The sequence below is a fragment of the Zingiber officinale genome, chromosome 2B (assembly GCF_018446385.1).
Source record: "Zingiber officinale cultivar Zhangliang chromosome 2B, Zo_v1.1, whole genome shotgun sequence".
NCBI classification, from domain to species: Eukaryota; Viridiplantae; Streptophyta; class Magnoliopsida; order Zingiberales; family Zingiberaceae; genus Zingiber; species Zingiber officinale.
In genome coordinates, this window is record NC_055989.1 from 19,380,961 (window position 1) to 19,400,009 (window position 19,049).

Below are 19,049 nucleotides of genomic sequence, written 5' to 3' on the forward strand. Positions count from 1 at the left end.
GACGCTCAAGTCAGTCACCGGCGATGTAGAAGAAGCGAGGAAACAAAGTAGCAGAGTAATAGTAGCTACAGTAAAGATTATGCATACCTCCGTTGAAGCTTGGAGCCCTTTATATAGGGCTCCGGGGAAGCACGTGCATGCTCCTAGAGATGTGCACGCTTCTCAAAGCTTCTCCTGAAAAGACATGTCAGGAAAGCGTCCCTGACACCATATCTCAATGACCCGAGCATATCTCTGTCATGATAGTGGAAGCTTCTGCCGTACGATCCTCTGCCTATCCATGCCGCCAATCATGCCGTCTGTCGGTGGCACGAGTTCCCATGAGGATATCGGCTGATCCTCCTTTTGGCTGTTAGAGGGTCGAGCGGGATGACCACTCGGCCAACCCTTAGTCGTTCTGGTGGTGGCCGAGCGAAGTGGCCGCTCGGCCAACATTCCACTATCAGAGCTCTATTATTGTGTTGCGATCCTTTTTCACCGGTTCCAAGGTTCGATGTAAGTCTGAGCAAGCTGGTCGCTCGACATATGTCTCGTTTTGAGCGTCGGAAGCTCGGTGCCTGGCCGAGCTGTGGTGATATCTGATCGGTACTTCTTTGTCCCGATCGGGCGAGTGAGTTGTCTGACCGGCCAACGACACAGGGATGTTGACCACCTAGACTTTGACTTCCACGGTGGCCATGATCCTCTGAGAGGTGGGCCCTTATCACCGGATCACATGCCTCCCCTTCAAGTCTAGTCGAAGGAGGCTGTAAGTCTGACTGACTGGACAAAAAGAAGCATGGAGACCGATTGACTGATCGACCATCATATTGGTAGAACTCTGATCGGTTCGTCAAAGAGTGTCGGTCGGCTCTGAGACCAACCTTGGGAGCTGATCGACACTCCGAGTATTTGCACTTGGGCTTTCTCCCTCAGTGTTTTCGGATGTGTGCGGTCAATGCTGACGCCACCCGAATCTCTTCGGAATTCGTGCAAATCACCCCCGTTAAGGCCGAGCACGCGCCCATTAAATGCGCACCAGTGAGGGAAAGCCACGTGTCATCGCCATAGTCGCTGCATGCCCGAAGCGACAGGCTCTGACGCGACATCTAGTGGTTTGAATTCCACGAATGGATCTGCGTCTTGAATTCTATGCCCTAGATCCGACGGCTCTGTTCTGCCGAGCCGAGGGATTATAACGTCGCAGTGCCCCCCTCTCCTTTACCTCTACGTTCTGTGATCAGTGCTCCGATGATCCCTGTGTGATCCATTGCTTCGGCGATTCTTGTGCAATCAGTTGCTTCGACGACTTCCCGACTTCCCTTCTTCTCCCGCGACAACCTTTTTAGCTCTCTGTAAGCTCTCTTTGATCTTCTTGCAGTTCTTTTGGATCCTCGCCTCTTTCTAGTGTTCATCGTGCTTTCTGTCCCATCTTTATTTCTATCGAAATCCTGTTTTCCTGCTTTTCGGCGATGGCTAGCCCTTCTTGGCCGTCTGCCCCCGCTCTTGGTCTCTGGTACAGTACCATGGAGAACAAATTTGTGTCGGGCGATGCCGAGAACCTTAGGAATATCTTTGAGATCCCCTCTAATCATGACATAATCTTGGCCTTGTTGGGTTTTTCAGGCCGCAAAAATCGCTTTTTGAGTTGCGGAAACCCCGAAACCCCGCCACCGGATCCGTGCGAAGAAATAAAATTTACGTAAAACTTCGAGTACGAGTTTCTAGCCTAGATCTAAACTAGATCTACAAATAAGAAGAGCTTTACCCTTTATGCGATGCCCTTCGCTAATCCCGCTCGTCCAAGGTTCACCGGATCTCGAGAGTATGAAAGTAGATACTCCTCTATGTGTATCCACACAAGCAAGAGATGGAGAAACCAAACAAAAGGTGTGCTAGCACCTTTGAAAGGTTCGGCCAAGGTGGAGGAGAGGGAGAGAAGAGAGAGCTTGAGGAAGAAGATGAGAGTTACACAAAAAAATGAAACTCACCCCATGAATGAGTGGTCGACCACATGAATGAGGTTAATAACCTCCATGGAATACCAAGAGTCACAACTCTTGGTAACTCCCATGAGGTGACATCCCACTTAAGCAATCATGATGATATGGAGCATCATCATTGGCCCACTCTTTGCCAACTCACCAATGAGGTGGCAAATGGTCAAGTCAAACTTGACCCTTCATCTTCCTCTCAAGTCAAGTCAAACTTGACCACTTCTCTCCCATAGTTGATCAAATCTAATCATTGGTTCAAGTCAATTTTAATTTAATGAATCTCTATTCATTGAATTAAATTAACTCAATGAGTCTAAGTCCAAATTAGACTCATCTAACACATGAACCAAATTGAGTCCAACTCAATTAGTCTAATTTGGATTACTCTTAATCCAATTTGGTTCATCACATGGACCTAATCCTTTAGGTTCATCAAATGAACCTAATCTCCATCTAATTGCCCTTTGTGTGTGACTCTATAGGTTCTTATAACATTGGCAATGCTCCTAAACCCATTTAGAAGCATAAGTAATGAGCGGTATCTAGCAACACATCATTACTACCCAAGTTATAAGAATGTTGAGATCCAACATCACCTTTTGACTACTAATTGTGACTCTTCACAATATATGACAAGTGCCATTCTATTCTTGACATCTAGATTGATCAATGTGAGGCATAGACTGTGTCATCCTCTAATCAATCTAAATCTTGAATACCAAGTAGACTCACTCAATCAAATGAGCTCAACATCTCATATTGACTCATTTGGGCATGGCCATGCATTTAGTGGTCTCACTCTATCAAGAATATCGATGTCACTCCCGTCATATAGGAGGGATAGATCTCATCTACATCACTCACATCCCTCCATATAATTTGTTACATACCGAGTAATCACCTTTATAGTCCACCCAGTTACGGATGACGTTTGACGAAGCCAAAGTATGCAACTCCTTAGGTAGGGAACCATGGTGACTTTAGGTCCAAGGACTAATAGTCATACTAATAGCCATATGAGAAAGTATATGACACTCATATAACGATCCATGATACTTTCTCATGGCGGGTCATTCAGTATACATTCTCCAATGTATACCCATGTGTCAACTTGATATCTCCATATCCATGACTTGTGAGATCAAGTCATTGAGTTGACCTACATGCTAGTCTCGTCGCATTAACATTGTCCTTGAATGCTAATACTTGACTAGGAATTATTAAGAGTAGTGTTCCCTATATCATCTTACTATCGATTCAACTAACCGATTGATATAGGTAATAACCTTCTACTCAAGGACGCTATTATACTTAGTTATTTGACACCAATACAAGTAAGCATAATAACCATAAACAAATGCCTTTATATATATATATAAGAATATGATACAACGAGTCCATACAACAATCATCAAATGATTGGCTCTAGGGCTCTAACTAATAATCTCCCACTAGCACTAGTGCCAATCAGTATAGGCTCTAAGGCCCAATGACCTAGTGTGACCATTATGCTTTCTCTGTGCCAAAGCCTTAGTCAAGGGATTTGCGATGTTAACCTCAGTGGGTACTCTGCAAATCTTCACATCTCCTCTATTGGTGATCTCTCGAATGAGATGGAAGCGCCGTAGTATGTGTTTGGTCCGCTGGTGTGAGCGAGGTTCCTTGGCCTGTGCTATTGCTCCATTGTTGTCACAATAGAGCTCTATGGGATTAGCTATGTTAGGAACCACCCCAAGCTCAGTAATGAACTTATGGATCCAAAATGCCTCCTTTGCTGCTTCTGATGCAGCAATATACTTAGCCTCTGTTGTAGAATCAGCTACTGTGTCATGCTTCGAACTCTTCCAGCTCACAGCACCACCATTTATGCAAAACACGAACCCTGACTGCGATCGATAATCATCCTGATAAGTTTGGAAGCTAGCATCACTGTAACCCTTTACAGATAGCTCGTCATCGCCGCCATATATCAAGAAATATTCTTTAGTCCTTATCAAGTACTTAAGAATATTCTTGACCGCTATCCAGTGACTTTCACCTGGATCTGATTGGTATCTGCTCGTCATGCTCAAAGCATACGAGACATTAGGACGAGAAAATAACATGGCGTACATGATAGATCCTATGGCTGAAGCATAAGGGATCTGATCCATGCGGTCTCTCTCTCCTCTCTAGAAGAGAGACTTTGAGTCTTCGAAATACTCATACCATGTGACATCGACAGAAATCCCTTCTTGGAGTTCTGCATGGCAAACCGAAGTAATACCTTGTCAATGTATGTACTCTGATTTAGGCCAAGCAATCTCGTAGATCTATCTCTATAGATCGGTATGCCTAGAATGCGGGATGCTTCACCTAAGTCCTTCATTGAGAAACAAGTCCCTAGCCAAGTCTTGACATACTGCAGTAAAGGGATGTCTTTCCCAATGAGTAGTATGTCATCCACATACAATATAATGAAGACAACTGTGTTCCCTACAACCTTCTTGTAGACACAAGGTTCATCTTCATTCTTGATGAAACCAAACTGTTTGATTGCATCATCGAATTGAAGATTCCAGCTCCAAGAAGCTTGCTTTAGTCCATAAATGGACCTATGCAGCTTGCATACTCTGCCAGTATGCTGTGGATCTACAAAACCCTCAGGTTGTGTCATGTACACATCCTCGAGCAGGTTTCCATTCAGAAACGTGGGTTTGACATCCATATGCCATATCTCATAATCCTGGTACGCTACAATAGCAAGCATGATCCGAATGGACTTAAACATCGCTACTGGAGAAAAGGTTTCATCATAGTCAATACCATGAATTTGCTTGAAACCTTTAGCTACCAAACGACCCTTATAAATAAGTCCATCCATGTCAGTCTTTCTCTTAAAGACCCACTTACACCCAATGGGTTTGCCCCCTTCAGGTGGATCAACCAAAGTCCATACTTGGTTAGTGTACATGGATTCCATCTCGGATCTCATGACCTCTAGCCATTTCTCAGAATCTGGTCTTATCACAGCTTCCTGATAGGAGGTAGGCTCATCCTCAATGAGCACAACGTCATCATGGTCAGACAAGAGAAATGAGTATCTCTCAGGCTGACAACGTACCCTATCAGATCTGCGAAGAGGTAGGTCTACTTGAACTGGTTGTGGTTCCTCAACTCCTTGTGGAACAACATCATCCACAACACTTTGTGGTTCCAGTTCAACTTCCATCGAGGCTTTAGTGCTATGGTCCACATCTTGAACTCCTTCAAGATCGAACGTATTCCCACTAGTCTTTCTAGAAACAAAGTCCCTTTCTAGAAATACTCCAGTCTTAGCCACAACTACCTTGTGTTGACTAGGAATGTAGAAGTAATATCCCTTCGTTTCCTTGGGATATCCAATGAAATAGCACTTGTCGAATTTGGGTCCCAGTTTGTCCGAGACTTGACATCTAACGTAAGCCTCACAACCCCAAATCCTCATAAAAGACACCTGGGCATCTCTCCCCGTCCATATCCTATATGGTGTCTTTATTACAGCCTTGGATGGAACTCGGTTGAGTATGAAGGCTGCTGTGTCTAGAGCATAGCCCCAAAGATACATGAGAAGATCTGTGTGACTCATCATAGATCGTACCATATCTAATAAGGTATGATTCCTCCTTTCGGATACACCATTCCACTGTGGTATTTCAGGAAAAGTGAGTTGAGATAGAATCTCACACTCAGCTAGATAGTCACGAAACTCATGGCTAAGGTATACACCACCTCGATCTGATTGAAGTATCTTAATACTCTTGCCAAGCTGGTTTTGTACTTCATTCTTGAATTCTTTGAACTTTTCAAAGGATTCTGACTTATGTGTCATCAGGTACACATAACCATATCTACTGAAGTCATCAGTAAATGTAATGAAGTACCTATAACCACCTATAGCAGTGACATTGAAAGGGCCACATATATCACTATGTATAAGACCTAACAAGTCAGTCACTCTCTCACTGTGTCCACTAAAGGGAGTCTTGGTCATCTTGCCTAGAAGGCATGACTCGCATGTCTCATATGATTCAAAATCAAATAAGTCCAGCAAACCATCTTTATGGAGCTGGGATAAGCGTTTGTCATTTATATGACCTAAGCGAAAGTGCCAGAGATAGGTTTGGTTCATGTCATTTGACTCGAACCTCTTGGTACTTATGTTATAGATAGGGTTCTTAAGGTCTAGAATATAGAGTCCGTTCATCAGAGGTGCACTACAATAGAACATATCATTTAAATAAACTGAACAACATTTGTTCTTTATTATAAATGAAAAACCTTTCTTGTCCAAACAAAAAATTGAAATTATGTTCTTAGTTAAAGCAGACACATAACAACATTCATCTAATTCTAATACAAGCCCAAAAGGTAGAGATAGATGATAAGTTCCTACAGCAACAGCAGCAACCCGTGCCTCATTGCCTACGCGTAGGTCCACCTCGCTCTTCGTCAATGCCCTGCTATTTCTCAGCGCCTGCACATTAGTACAAATGTGAGAAGCACATCCGGTATCTAATACCCATGATGAAGAAATAGATAGATTGACTTCTATAACATATATACCTGAAGTGGAAGTCTCACTTCTCTTCTTCTTAAGATCTTCCAGATAGATTTTGCAGTTCCTCTTCCAGTGCTGGTCTGACCGCAGTGGAAGCAGGTAGCATCCTTGGCGACCCCTCCTTTGGGTTTCAGTGCCTTGCCTTTGCCCTTGGCTTGGGACTTTCCCTTGCCTTTGGGCTTGCCCTTGCCCTTGTGTTTCTGAACCATCAGAATAGAGTTGGGCTTAACCTTCTTAAGGTTGAGCTCAGCAGTTCTTAACATGCTAAGAAGTTCGGGCAGTGGCTTGTCAATTTCGTTCATGTTGTAGTTTATGACAAACTAACTGTAGCTCTCTGGCAAGGACTGCAAGATCAAGTCAGTGGCCAGCTCTTGGCCAAGGGGAAATCCCAACCTCTGTAGGTTTTCTATGTACCCAATCATCTTGAGTACATATGGAACTACGGAAGTCCCATCTTGCATCTTGCACTAAAACAGTGCCTTAGAGATCTCGAATCTCTCGTGCCTCGCTTGTCCTTGATATAGTCGAATCTCTCTCGGCCGTCTGCCCCCGCTCTTGGTCTCTGGTACAGTACCATGGAGACCAGATTTGACGCGGGCGATGCCTAGAACCTTTGGAATATCTTTGAGATCCCCTTTGATCATGACATAATCTTGGCCTCCCCGTCCGATCAGCCGGATAACCCACCGACCGACACTATTTGTCTTTTCCAAGACCAATTTGTGGCCGAACTTCGATTCCCGATCCACCCCTTCATCATCGAAGTTTATAACTATTTTCGTGTTCCCCTTCCGTAACTCGTACCAAACTCTTTCCATTTGCTGTGCGGCGTCGTAGTTTTGTTTCGGCTGCACGACATTCCTTTGACCCTGCGAGCCTTTCATTATTTTTACTATCCTAAGCAGTCTTAGCTGGGGGCTTTCCTTTTCCAGTCACAGGTCGGGCTCATCTTTTTTGACAAGACGCCTACTTCCAACAAGCATTGGAAGGAGTATTTTTTCTTTTTGCGTCTTCCCGAACGACCCTGTTTCCGAACACGTTGGCAGGCCTGCTTGCCCCCTCAACCCGATCTGAAGAAGTACAAGAGCTAGCCGGACTATCTTCATGTAGCGACCATGCTGGCCGGCTAGAGATATGACATCCATAAGCTGTTGCTGGAAGGTGTCATGTACATCTTCGGCTTGAGTCCGATTCGTTCCCATCTCTCACGCGACTTAGGTAAGAAACTTCTTGGGTCTTTTCCTTTGAGTCTAACTGATTTCCTTTTTTCCTTTTGTAGCCTGAACCATGATACGAGCATGGGCAACCAACTATAGCAAGCTGAAAGATGCCGAGATCGAGGTGGTCGCTACAAAGGAGCTGGCGAGCCGCGGCTTAGCGTCGGTCGACTCCCAAGAGGGCATGCCCGCTAGGAGCGGGGAGACGCCCGCTGTGGGCGAAGGCACCGCTGGCCATACGACTAACATTGAAGTGGCTGGTTATCCACTCCCAACATCTGAAGCACAGCCAACCGCTTAGACCGGTGGCTCCGAGTCTTCGGGTGATGAAGTGCCACTCACTAGGTGCAAGAGGCGCCGTATGGACAATCCACCCCGCTCTGCCACCTCGATTGTGGGGGTCGCCGAGCGGGTCCGCACCTCTTCTCCCGCAACCCTTCTAGCCATGACGGAGGTTACTTCATCTGACTAGACCCCATCGTTGTTCGAGCTACCACCGGAGGCCCTGGTTGCCCAGCCGGTCGCCTCTCTGCCGTCGACCCGAACCCAACGGAGACCACTGCAGTCCAGGATCGATCCTATGTCTGCTGCCGCTCCTTCCTGTCCGGTGGTCTCCTCCTCGTCAGACCCGAGCAGCCGGCGATCAGTGACAGCGACCCTCAACCTTCCAGCAGAGGACTACCTTGAGTAGTGCGCCCATTCGAACATCCCCGAGCATAAGATTCTGATCCGCGGACCACTTGCCGATATTTGGGAGGAAACGAGGGCCCGAGCGGCGACGATGTCACCAGGGGCACTCGGCAACAGCCACCTACAGATGTCCATCGGGGTGCGTATTTCATCAACAATTCATAATTTACCTCCGATCAATGCTTAGCATTTGCCATCTGCAGTACTGGGTGGAGAGCATGGCCATGTGCCAGCTACTTGCTTTTGTGGAGGATGAGCTGAAGAAGCTCAAGATCTCGGGTGACGCCTCTTCCTCCCAAGGGCCATCGGTCGCCGAGTTAAAGACCAATCTGGAGAAGGCCCAGAAGCTTCTTGAGGTCGAGAAGAAGTCCACCGACCAGGAAGTCCGGTTGGGCCAGCTCGAAGCGCACGTGAAGACTTATGACAAGAAGCTCGAGCTGACCACGACAAGGAAGAAACGAGCCATCGCTGATCTAGAGCTCAAGAACCAGGAGGCTCAGCGGCTCTCCCAGATGCTATCGGAGGCCGAGGACTTCTTGATTACCGAGCGGGTCTGCCGCTCGACCAAAGAAGCCTCTCTAAAGGGGAAGCTCAAGGAGGTTGAGCATGCTCTGGAGGCCTTCCGCTCGGCTCTGGTGACCTACCAAGAAACTGAGCCGACTAGGTTTGAAGCGATGAAGCAGGCGTACCTTTTGTTGGTTAGTCCTAGGAAAATATACCGGTTCCACTGTACAAAATTTTTTTGTACAAGTGTCGAACCTTTCCTTAAATAACTTATTGTGTTCTTTAGAAGTTAAATTAGGAATCACAGACGGAACTTAACATCATTGATTCCAAATTTAACTTATCTGTTCTTAATGGTTTAGATTGGAATCGCAAGCGGAACTTAACACTATTGATTCAAATTTACCTAAGTTATTAATTCCATTAAATATTAATTTCCAAAATTGGCTTCTAGGACTGCATGGTGAGGCACATGGCTTTCTTGGATATGGGAGCAACCACCACCGCCTAGGCAAAGCCTTTTAAGGAAAGCTAATATTTAATTTCCTTAAATAACTCTAGGTTAACCAAAAAGAACAATCGAATCACAAATTCAAAAAAGAAGAAAACACAGACTCGAAAAATAAATTCGAAAAACTAGATCTAATTGTCTCTTGTATTTAGAATTCATACAAAGAAAATAATTAGTATGATACGAAAGAAAACTACTAGTTATACCTTCTCTTTATAAGCTAATGACCTCGAGATCTTCTGCCGTATTCCTCGCCTCGCCTTAGACGTCGTGTGGGCGACGATCCTCCTAGATGAACACCACCCAAAAGCTTCCTCCTTTTCTTCTAAAATCTGGCCACCACCACCACCAAGGAGAAGAGAGCAAAAGGGAAAAGAGAAGGGAGAGAGGGGCCGGCCACTTGAGATCTACAAGCAAAAGAATAAGAGTTGTATCTCATGAAGCCTCCTCACCCCTTCTTTTATATTACTTGCCCAAGGCAAATAAGGGAAGAATTTTTACAAAAATTAAAATCTTCCACGAGTTTTTCCTTTTTTCCTTTTCTTTCCTCTTGATTGAATCAATCACCAAAATTAAATGATAATGATTTTATTTATTTTTATTATGGCCGGCCCCTTGCTTGGGCACCAAGCAAGGTGGCCGGCTACTCCATCAAGGGAAAAAGAAAATATATTTTTTATAAAATTTTACAAGAAGAAAAACTCTTATAAAATTTTACAAGCTCTCTTTCCTAAAGTAGGAGTTAAAAAAGGAAAGTTCTAAAAATTAAAACCATGTTTTAAAATTTAAAACTTCTCTTATAAAATTTCCTTTTTTAACATGGTGATAGAAAATTTAAATTTTCTTAAACCATGAGGATGGTTAAAAAAAAGAAAGTTTTAAAAACTTTTAAATTTTCTTTTAAACATGTGGCCTAATTCAAATAAGGAAAGTTTTTAAATTTAAAATCTCTCTTTTAAAACTTATAGTTTTCTACAAAGAGAAGATTTTAAAAATTTAAAAACAACCCTCCTTGTTTGAATATTGTGGCCGACCCCTACATGCTTGGTCACCAAGCAATAGGGTCGGCCCCTATAGATGAGGATGTGACCATCCCTTGCTTGGTCACCAAGCATTGGACCGGCCCCCTTCTTGGACACCAAGAAGAGTCTTACATTTGGATGGACTTGAGGCTATAATGAGGCTACGACAGGGACCTAGAGGAGAAATTAGTTTTGGCCTTCCGATGAGCTTAAGTATCTCATATTCGCCCCGAACACACAACTCAAGTTCATCGGTAATAACTCATTCCAGTAGAGAGTTATTATCGCACTACCGCACCAATCCCAAATTACATTATGGGCTCATTCTTATCATGAGTGTGTTAGTCTCCCTGTGTTTAAGATTACAAATGCCCACTAATTAAGTAAGTTACTGACAACTCACTTAATTAATATCTAGCTCCAAGAGTAGTACCACTCAACTTCATTGTCATGTTGGACTAAGTCCACCTGCAGGGTTTAACATGACAATCCTTATGAGCTCCTCTTGGGGGCATTCTCAACCTTGATAACTAGGACACAGATTCCTTCTATAATCAACAACACACACTATAAGTAATATCATTTCCCAACTTATCGGGCATATTGATTTATCGAGCTAAACCTCACCCTTTGATAAGTCAAAGAAATAAATATTAAATATATGTGCTTGTTATTATATTAGGATTAAGAGCACACACTTCCAAAATAACTAAGGTCTAATTCTTTTATTAAGTCAGTACAAAAAGAACTTACCTAAAATGGTCCTACTCAATATACTTAGAGTATACCAGTGTAATTTATTAGTCAAGATAAACTAATACTTAATTACACTATAACTATTCTAATGGTTTGTTCCTTTCCATCTTAGTCGTGAGCAACTATTTATAATTTATAAAGAACCGACAACATGATCTTCTGAGTGTGACACCACACTCCATGTTATCTACTATATAAATTAATTGAACAATTACATTTAACAAATAAATGTAGATATTGACCAAATGTGATTCTTTTATTTCTAAAATAAATGTTTACAAAAGCTAGGTTTTTAGTATACACTTTAACACCTTCGCTCAGACCAGTTTACCGACAAGGTTGTCCAGTGGATCATCCGTGTCTTCGAGCTGGCAATCGACGGGACACTCCAGTAGCTTAAGGCGGACGACCACCTTCCTCCCGAGACGACGGACAACATCGTCAGTCGTAGCAAACTGAACGACTCGATGTCTGACGATGTTTATGATTATATAGAGTGAGGCTGAGAGTCTATCTTGTAAAAGTTCTTTTTTGAAGTCTCCTTGTATGCACGCCGATCGACGTTTCTTCAATGAACTATCTACCTACTCGGCGGGTTTTTTCTTTGAAACGTTCCTCATTTGTTTGCATGTCTAGTCCTGATCCTCCCGTTTAGTTGTAACCATTGTCTATACGATTTATGATCTCGGGTTTAGGGTCACCGCTCGACTGTCGATGGAGACAGGGGTTTAACGTCGTCGCTCGACGATTTGACGAAGACTTGGTTTTAAGGTCGTCACTCGACCGTTGAGGGAGAAAGGGGTTTAACATCGTCGCTTGATGATTTGGCGAAGACTTAGGTTTAAGGTCGCCGCTCGACCGTCGATGGAGACAAGGGGTTTAACGTCGTCGCTTGACGATTTGACGAAGACTTGGGTTTAAGGTCGCCTCTCGACCGTCGATGGAGACAGGGGTTTAACGTCGCCGCTCGACGATTTGAAGAAGACTTGGGTTTAAGGTCACTGCTCAACCATCGCGGTTTAAGGTCGTCGCTCGACCGTCGATGGAGACAGGGGTTTAACGTTGCCGCTCGACGATTTGGCGAAGACTTGGGTTTAAGGTCGCCGCTCGACCGTCGATGGAGACAGGGGTTTAACGTCGTCGCTCGACGATTTGACGAAGACTTGGGTTTAAGGTCGCTGATCGACCGTCCATGGAGACAGGGGTTTAATGTCGCCGCTCGATGATTTGACGAAGACTTGGGTTTAAGGTCGTCGCTCGACTGTCGATGGAGACAGGAGTTTAAAGTCGTCGTTCAACGATTTGTCGTGCCGATCGACACAAAGTTTGGAATTTGACTCCTTTATTCCCGCCCTGCACACCAAGAGCACAGGGATATAAAGATACATTTGACTATTGCATCAGCGCACCTCTCACCCAGCTCAGTAAGGTTGGAGATGGTTAGCGCTCCACGACTGCTCTAGTCGCCGTCCGCCCTCATCCTCCAAGTAGTAGGCGTTCGAACGGAGCTTCTCCATGTCCTTGAAGGGTCTAGCTCACGGGGCTTCTAGCTTGGTGATGTCGCCGACCGACTTTACTTTCTTCCATACCAGATCACTAATCTGGAATGACCTCAGGATCACCCTCCGATTGTAGTTCTGCTTCATCCTTTGTCGGTAGGCCATCAGCCAGACGACGACCTTACCACACGACTCATCTACCAAGTCCAGTTCTAGCAGCCTCCACTCGGCGTTATCTTCATCGTAATGTCGTAGCCGATCAGACTCGACTCCGACTTCGACGGGCATTACTGCTTCACCGCCATACACTAGGTGGAAAGGGGTTGCCCCGGTCCCTTCTTTAGGAGTCGTGAGGAGTGCTCATAGTACGTTGGGGAGCTCATCTACCCAGTTTCCTCCCATATGATCGAGCCGGGCGTGCAGGACTCGGAGGATTTCCCGATTGGTGACCTCCGCTTGCCCGTTGCTCTAAGGGTAGGCCACTGACGTGAAGGCTTGCTGAATATCATATCCTTCGCACCATTCTCGGAGTCTTGGTGGCCCGGCGCAATATCTTGAAGAATGGTAAGCTTCAGTCGAATGATTTGGAGATGAACCGAGACAGTGCTGTTATCCGACCGGTGAGACGCTGAGCTTCCTTCAAATTTCTGGGTGGCGGCATATCTTGCAGTGCTTTTACTTTGTTGGGATTTGCCTCGATGCCTCGCTCAGTGATGATGTAACCTAGGAAGCACCCACTCTTCGCGCCGAAGAGGCACTTGTTCGGATTTAGCTTGATCCCATATGTCCGGAGTGTCAGGCAAGTCTCCTCGATATCTACACATAGGTCAGCCGCTCGGAGGGATTTTATTAATATGTCTTCGACGTATACCTCCATGTTATGACCGATCTGCCGTTGGAATACTCTATTCATCAGCCTCTGATATGTAGCTCTGGCGTTCTTCAATCCGAACGGCATGACATTGTAATAATATGTCCCGTCGACCGTAATGAAGCTGACCTTTTCCTGATCTTCCCGAGCGAGCGGCACCTGGTGGTACCCTTGATAGGCATCCAACATGCATATCAGCTCGCGCCGAACAGTGGAGTCTACCATCTGATCAATCCGAGGTAGTGGGTAGAAGTCCTTCAGGCATGCTTTGTTGAGATCTCGGAAGTCGATACAGACTCGCCACTTGTTGCCCGGCTTGGAGACCAGCACTACATTTGCGAGCTAGCTCAGGAATTGAACTTCCCATATGTGGTCGGCCTCCAGCAACTTATCTATTTATTCCCGGATGATCAGATTTTTCTTGGCGCTGAAGTCTCTCTTCCTTTGTTTTACTGGCCAAGCGTCCGGTCGGACATGAAGTTCGTGTTGCGCAACGCTCGGGGAAATTCTAGGGAGCTCGTGCGTCGACCACGCGAATACGTCGTGGTTTTGCTAGAGACAGGCGATCAGCTCCGCCTTCTGTTCAGCTTTTAGATCGAACGTTATGAAAGTTGTTGCTTCCGCTCGGCAAGGATGAATTTACACTTCCTCTCTCTCCTCATAAACTAGAGTAGGTGGTTTTTCAGTGATGGTACTTACCTCTAGCCTGGGAGCCTTTCGAGTGGATCTGGCCTCGGTCTTGACCATCTCAACATAGCAGCGTCGAGCGGCTAGCTGATCACCTCTGACTTTTCCCACCCGGTCGTCTATCGAGAACTTGATCTTCTGGCAGTACGTTGAAACTATTGCTCGGAACTCATTGAGAGCCGGTCGGCCCAAGATAACATTGTAGGCTGAGGGATACAACTTGGTGGCTCATCTCCAAGCGATATGGCCAACATGGTTTGACCGATCGGCTGTACCTCGTTGCCAGTGAACCTATATAGTGGGGTTGTCATTGGCAATAGATCGCCTTGGTCGATCTGGAGCTGATCGAAAGCCTTCTTGAAGATTATATTCACCGAGCTTCCTGTGTCAACGAAAACTCGATGGATAGTGTAGTTAACGATTACTACTCAGATGATGAGGGCGTCATCGTGAGGGACTTCCACTCCCTCGAGGTCCCGGGGTCCGAAGCTGATCTCAGACCCACTTGCCTTTTCTCGGTTGCAACCTACTGTATGTATCTCTAATCGGTGAGCGTATGACTTCCTGGCTTGGTTGGAGTCCCCATTGGTCGGTCCGCCAACGATAATGCTTATTTCTCCCCGAGCGGCATTGTTTCTATTTTTCTCCTCCCGAGCGGACGACCTGTGTTGCTCGCGAGAGGCTAGGGGATGATCGACACTTTCCCTTTGATGATGGTGTCGTCGCTCAGGTGATCTTCTTGCCTCCTCCCACCGCCCAGCAGGTTGATGCTCATGTTGTCAGTTAGGAGAGGGAGATCGGCGACGATAGCCCCTGGGGGCCAGTTTGGCGATTGGCGTCAGATCACGGCAATTGCGTGTGTTGTGCGACACCAATTAGTGGAAGGAACAAAACATGGGTGTCCATACCTTGCCTTTCGATGTCTTTGGCTGGTCGGACGCCTCATGCCGTAGAGTGTGCGCCCTTGTTTCCTGATGAGGCCAGCCTTCGGCTCTTGGCCCTTTCGGTGGTTGGTGGTCGTTCGGCGGTCGTCGTTCGGTCGACATCGAGGGTTCGGCTGGTACCTCCTTCCTTCTTGTCGCTTGGGCCTCCTCCACATTTATATACTCATTAGCCTTTTTAAGCATGTGGTCGTAGTCATGGGGCGACTTCCTGATGAGCGACCAGAAGAAGTCTCCCTCAAGGAGCCCCTGGGTGAAGGAATTCATCATGGTCTCAGATGAGACCGAGGGGATATCTATAGCTACCTGATTAAATCACTGGATGTATGCCCGGAGAGCTTCTCTTGGTCCTTGCTTTAAATAAAATAAGCTGACGCTCGTCTTCTGGTAGCGTCGGATGCTTGCAAAGTGATGTAGGAAGGCCGTTCGCTTTGTATTGATCCGTCCGGCAGTCTCCTGAACCATCGTTGTGCCGAGCCGGAGAGCGTGGTAAGGAAGACCCAACATTTCACCCCATCTGTGTATTGGTGAAGTGTGGTCGCGTTGTCGAACTTACCCAAATGGTCATCTAGATCGGTCGACCCGTTGTATTCTCCAATAGCCAGTGGAGCGTAGTGTCTCGGTAGAGGGTCCTGCAGTATCACTTCAGAGAACTGGCGATTGACCCATTCGGGGGATCTGTCGACTTGAGGTGCCTTGCCCTTTCGGGCGTCCCGAACGGGCACTTCATCTGAAGAGGATCTCCGCTCTTGATTCGCTTGCACAATTTCCGAGGACATCTGGAACAAAGCCCGGTGGAATGGTATCAGGGAGGGCGATGCCTCTCCATGGGTGCCGGTTGGCCCTCTGTTTTGTCCCCAAATGGAGAGCTATTCCGGCCAGTCCTCCTGCGCCGCTCGGCTTCCTGACGCTGATGTAGCCTGTTACGCCAGCCGATCTGCCAACGCCTTCTGCTGCTGCTGCTCGACTATTTTGGTCGCTCGAGCTTGCACGAGCATATCAAATTCTTCTTGAGTGAGCGTCACGGTATGAAGTTGTCCAGGTTCTTCCATTTTCTCGGCTCGGATGCAGGTGCATTCATACAGACGGCGCCAAATTTGATCCTGTCCGAGAGTCGAGCCGATGAATGCTGGGGGACGTGGCGCTCCTGTTGACTGTTGGTGGACTTTTAGTCAGAGAGACCTGCAATCATAGCAGCGTCAGTGCCGAGCCAGGGAGGGGTTCTCGGCGATGACCCTCCGACGCTCAAGTCAATCACCGGCGATGTAGAAGAAAAGAGGAAATAAAGTAGCAGAGTAACAGTAGCTACAGTAAAGATTATGCATATCTCCATCGAAGCTTGGAGCCCTTTATATAGAGCTCCGGGGAAGCGCGTGCACGTTCCTCAAGGCGTGCACGCTTCTCAAAGCTTCTCCTGAAAAGACATGTTAAGAAAGCGTCCTTGACACCATATCTCAATGACCCGAACATATCTCTGACATGACAGTGAAAGTTTCTGCCGTACAATCCTCTGTCTGTCCATGTCGTCAACCATGTCGTCTGTCGGTGGCATGAGGTTGATCCTCCTTTTATCTGTTAGTGGGACGAGATTGATGACCGCTCGGCCAACCCTTAGCCGTTTGAGTGGTCTAGCCCTTTGGCCGAGCAGAGTGGCCGCTCGGCCAACATTCCACTATCAGAGCTCTGTTGTCGTGCTGCGATCCTTTTTCACCGGTTCTAAGGTTCGATGTAAGTCCGAGCGAGCTGGCCGCTCGACGTATGTTTTGTTTTGAACGTCAGAAGCTCGGTGCCTGGCCGAGCTGTGGTGATATCTGATTGGTATTTCTTTGTCCCGGTCAGATGAGTGAGTTGTCCGACCGACCAGCGACACAGGGACGTTGACCGTCTAGATTTTGACTTCTACCGTGACCATGATCCTCTGAGGAGTGAGCCCTTATCACCGGATCACCTTCCATTATTCAAAACATCCAAATATGAGATAAGTGAAAAGATTTGGGGCGAAATGGAAATGTCTCCGCTCAAAGATCCTTAACTGGTTACCATAAACAAGACGGAGAGCACGAAAGAAACCGAGCACGTAAACTCATTGACAGCCGCATTGAAATGATTCCATAATTTACTTTTTAGTTTCATTATTTTTTTTAATAAAAGATACTTATATTTATCTCAAAATATTTTGGAATTCGCCTTCAAATTAATTATAGGTATGTGAAGTGAAGTAAAATCACAAGTCAATTTATAATTTCTTAAAATAAAATGATAATTTCAATTAATTTCATTGAATATTTTTTTTAAAGATGATCAATTTGATCCCACGAAAATTTTTCATCGATCATCATGATAAATCAGAAAGCGCACAAGGCGATCAACCTAAAAATCTATCATCATTTGATTGCGCCCCCATTTGAAGGAAAAATTCCTGTATATATGCCATAGCTGAGATTTAAATCACGGATAACTCGACGATAACTTAGATATTTTATCATGACACCATAGTCCCCGAGACCAATTTATAATTCTTTTAAATGATGATAATACAATTAACCTTATTTACTATCAATATAATTCCTTTAGACTCTATTAAAAAATTGTTCTCATTGGAAAACCAATTTTTCAATTATGATATGGAACAATTATTATTAACATCAATATTGAATAAATCTATTTGCATTAATATCATATAAATTTTATATGGTCATGAATCATAGATCTTCAAACACTATTTAAAATATTAAAGATGTGATAACACTATTTAAAATATAATACATTAGAATTGAAATATAAATATGAAACTCAAGTGTGACTAAGCCTGATGATATATCTAAATACTCAGCATGATGATGCCTACCAAGATATCTAGATATTATTAAATACTTGAGTTAATAAGGAAATCATATGTGAGTACAAAATCAATGAAAATATTACTAATTTCAAAATATTTAGTAAGTAGATATCATAACTTTCATATTTACCGGTGTTGTCATTGGTGAGAGTGATGAGAGGAGGGAGAGTTGAGTAGGGAGGACCGACAAAGATGAGGTGTCATTGGTGAGAGCGATGAGAGGAGGGAGGGTTGAGTAGGGAGGATCGACAAAGATGCGGAGTCGAAGGTGCTCGATGATGGGAGGAGGGAGGGTTGAGCAGGGAGGATCGGTGGAGATGCGGAGTCGTAGGTGCTCAACGATGGGAGGAGGGAGGGTTGAGCAAGGAGGATCGATTGAGATGCGAAGTTGCTTAGCGACAGGAGGAGGGAAGGCTGAGCAGGGCGTATTGGCAGAGTCACAGGTGATTGGCGATGAGAGAGACGGGAATCAGGAGGGGATCGAGCGACAAGAGTCGGGAGGGGAGTCACGAGTGGTGAGGGAGGAGATTGAGTTGCACACAGCGAGTGAGGAGATTAGGGATTTAGGGTTTATGTCGGGTTAGGTTAAAAATTTAGTTTTTTAAGTTTAACCGAATAAGGAACTTTAAAATTAAAATTGAACCAAAATAACTGATATTTTTAACTGAATTAACTGAAATTCTGAAATAACTAAACTGAATTTTTAAATTCGGTGAGTTTGTTCGGTTTAACCAAATTTTTGATCACCCTTAACTCAAGAACTCACCACCGTCACCATAACCCAGGAAAATTTCAACAAACTTGTCGCAGCTACGGCGAAAGAGGTGTTACAAAAGCATCTGTTGACGAACCCTTCACCTTTGAAGATACTCTTTTCCTTGGCCGAGGTACCCCGAATACCCAATTGGACACCGTCGTGGCTGACTGAAATAAGATCTCCGATCTTGATTCCTG